Here is a 3,830-nt window from a genome sequence, read left to right on the forward strand (position 1 = left end):
ACAACATCTAAGGAGCTCTCACAAAAAAAAAAACAAAATCAATGCTCAAACAGTGCTCAAACAGTGCGCAAACTTAGAACATTGATTTTGTTTTTTTTGCCGAGAGCTCCTCTGATGTTCTTTTTCGCTGAATTCTTGCAAAAAGCTTGAACATTTGATGAAGTTTCATGTCCCCAAACTGCAGATTTTTTTATGACATTGTTTGATCATGTTTTTCTTTTTTTTTTCAAACTCGGGTGTACCTACACCCGAGAGTAGAAAAGCTGGTCTCGATTGCAATGCTCTTGTCGATCTTGAACAGTCAAACTGTCGAAAATGGTTGGTAACTCTATGAATATATTTCGAGCAGACAACCCATCTATACATTGATGAGTATAATTTTACTATATGCTACAGCTGAAGCTTCTGCGGCACCACTTTCTCTTGCCGCGCAGCTGACGCCGACCATGGACGCCGCTGCAAATCTAAGAAATAACAACAGCTGATATTCCGGACGAATTGAAGTAGACGCAGAACGTAAGATGACTGATCATTTTTATGTGATTGTAAGTCAATGGAAATCTTTTCGGTCAGCTGTACGGAATTAAAGTTTGAATCTTGAGCTAAATACCATAGAACGGTTGTTCTACGGTCGGTGCTTCAAAACAAACATTGACATACCCTTAGTATCATAGAACATTGCATTGTACAACAAATTTACAAGATCAAATAGTGGGTACATACCCTGTTGTCCTTTTGTTCACAGGATTGATTCCATGAATGTTAATGGTCATCATATGGTCAGATTTTTTCCCATTATTTTTCTTTTGTTTCTGTTTATTTATTTATTTTTATTACCTCTTCTATTTATAGTTTGAATTTTTATTCTATTTCTGATAGCTTGATGTTTTTGTCATGTAACGCAACCAGCCCCGTGTCGCTCCCCGCGAGCGGCCCGGGCGCTAACCCTAGCCGCTGGGCACCGCCGCCACCCATCCCCCCCTCCTCCCCCGCCGCCGCCGGTGAGCGCCGCCCGGGCAAAGCCCGTGTGGTGTCGGCGGCGGCGGGCTCTTCCACTCCCGCTCGCGAGGTGGGCTGCGCGGGGCAGCTGCGCCAAGCGGACGAGGCAGGCGCGAGGCGCTGCGGCGTGTGGCTTTGCGCGGGCCGGCGCTGCTCGGCACGCCATGGTCGCGGCGTTGGAGCCGTGGGCGCTCGAGGTCTCCAGCCCACGCGGCTCTGGCGTCGAGGGCGCGCGCTGTGGCGGGCTTGGCTGCGCTGGGAGGTGCCGTGCTCGCGCGCCGGGGATCCGTATCTGGCGCCTGGATGCCGCGTCGTGGCTCTGGCGACCCAGATCTGGTGTGCCCGCGGGGCCCCGCGACTGGCGGCTCGCCTGCGGCTCGGATCCATGGCGGCGGCCATGGCTGGTGGCACGCGGCGCAGCTTGGCGGCGAGCGGCGCCGGCGTGGACAGGTGGACCAATTCCCTGGCCATGTGGATGGCGGGGAGGTGGTGGGCTTCGGCTGCAGCGACGGTTCCTCGCTGGATGTTGGTGGCCATGGTGATGTTCGTCCTCGACCCCGTTCTACTCCGATCTGCAGCAGATCCGGCCCTTGGTGGCTTTGGTCACCGTTCTTGGTGCTGGCCTTGCAGATCCGGTGGCTGGAAGGGTTCCGGGGGAATCTCTTGGCCAGCGTGGCGGCCACTCCGATGGCAGTGCCTTTGGGTGTTGCTTCCCTCGTTGGAGGCTTCAGAGAGGATCTCCTTCCTTCCACCCCTCCCAGGAGCTCAGGTGAAAACCTCAGAACCTCCGGTTCCAAGCGACGACGACACCACGGTGCCGTGCTCCTTTCTGAAGGCGTTGCTCGGGGGCTGCTCAAGTGGCGGTGGAAGTGGCGGCGGTTCGGTGTCGACACATGCATTCTGGTCAGCTTCATCTTGGAGGCTGCGGCGACGTAGGCGACGCTCGTCTGGTGGAGCTACTGCCGATGGTCGAGGCATCGTCGGCAGTCTGCGCCATCAGGTTCGGGGTGCTCAGGGGGAAACCCCAGATCTGGGTCTTCCGGATCGGATGATGATGGTGTTCTATCGCTTACCATTCTGAGGGCATCGTCTTGGAGCAAGTGCTGGCTGGAGGGATGGTGGAGCGGTGTTTCATCTCACACTTTGATGGCGGCGGAGATCGATGGCATGGCGCTATGGAGACTCGGCGTCTGATGTGCAGAGATGGGCTCGCGCAGGAGGAGGTTGCTGTCTGGCGTCATGGTGACGTCGATGGCTGAGTGGCCAGACAAGGTAGAAGCCTCAATATGATCTGAAGACCTGTGGAAGATGGCGGCGACGACACACGAGTGCGTCTGACCGGATTGTGCCCCAGACCTGGTATGTGGCTCGGCTGGGGCCTCCGAATGAGTTTCAGCTTCCGGCTTTTGATGTTAGGCTTAGGTGAGTGGTTTGGGTAGTGGCCCAGCTAACACCCCTTCATCATTTTGGATAGGAGTAGCGGCATATGTTGCCAAGATGGTGGATTCAGGCACATTGTTGTAATACTTTGTAAAGTCCTCGAGAATAATCAATAAAGTGGCCGTATGCATCTCCCAGATGCAGAGGCCGGGGGTCATCCTCCTTTTCTAAAAAAAATTCCTGGTATTGTTGTGAGGAGTTTGAAGGAGTTTGTGACTTTTTCTAGGACTGGCGTTTTAACTCTTGAAGTTACTCTGGAATTTGGTGATGATGATATATATGTGAGCACTCCTTGCTCCTACTTCATTGGTTTGGGTAATAGAATGGTGTTCAAACAGGAAGGTTTCAGTGATTTTCTCCACGCATCGTCTATTAAAGTAAACAACTTGGTGCTGATAACTTTCAAACAGCGTGTTGGGAGGCTTGTTGTTATCTTCAATCTTCTACCGCAGTGATGTTAGTTATAGCCTTTGAACGTAATGGATTTTGTTTAAAAATCTATGCTGCGGTTTAATGTTATTTAGATATGTGAGACGGCATGAACCTAACTGTTCATTGTTGTTGTTCGTTTGTAGAAGAGGCATGGCTATGCATCTCTTTTAAAGTTGTTTTTTTGGACGTATGTTATTTAATTGTGGTCATAGTTATAAATACAGTAGAGGCAGGTGTGTTGTTTACTCTGAGGCATTGTTGTGCATCTCTTTTATTTGAGAGGCACCTGGATTCAGCAAACGGAGGCACGGAATTGAAGTCAGAACATGCACGACTGTGTGGAGGCACGTGTATACTGAGAGGAACGTGTGTGCAGCACCAAAGTTACACGGGCGATGACGCGTTCCAAACACGTAGAGATACTGTGGGTTTCATGCGAGAAGCACGTGTGTGTGTATAATGTAAAGTTACAGTGGGTTTCATGTGAGGCACGTGGATTCAGCAAACGGAGGCGCGGAATTGAAGTCAGAACAGACACGACTGTGTGGAGGCACGTGTATACTAAGAGGAGCGTGTATGCATCACCAAAGTTGGACGGGCGATCATGCGTGCAGAGCACGTGGAGTTACTGTGGGTTTCATGTGAGGCCCGTGGATTAAGCAAACAGATGCATGGAGTTGCAGTCAGTACAGGCACAGTTGTTTGGAACACGGGTATACTGAGAGGAACGTGTGTGCAGTACCAAAGTTCCACGGGCGATGACGCGTGCCGAACATGTAGAGATACTGTGGGTTTCATGCGAGAGGCACGTGCGTATGTAGCACATAGAGTTATGGTGGGTTTCATGTGAGGCACGTGGATTCAGCAAACGGAGGCACATAATTGAAGTCAGAACAGGCACGGCTGTGTGGAGGCACGTGTATACTGAAAGGAGTGTGTGTGCAGCACCAAAGTTGGAC

Source organism: Triticum aestivum, chromosome 1B, assembly GCF_018294505.1.
Source record: "Triticum aestivum cultivar Chinese Spring chromosome 1B, IWGSC CS RefSeq v2.1, whole genome shotgun sequence".
NCBI classification, from domain to species: Eukaryota; Viridiplantae; Streptophyta; class Magnoliopsida; order Poales; family Poaceae; genus Triticum; species Triticum aestivum.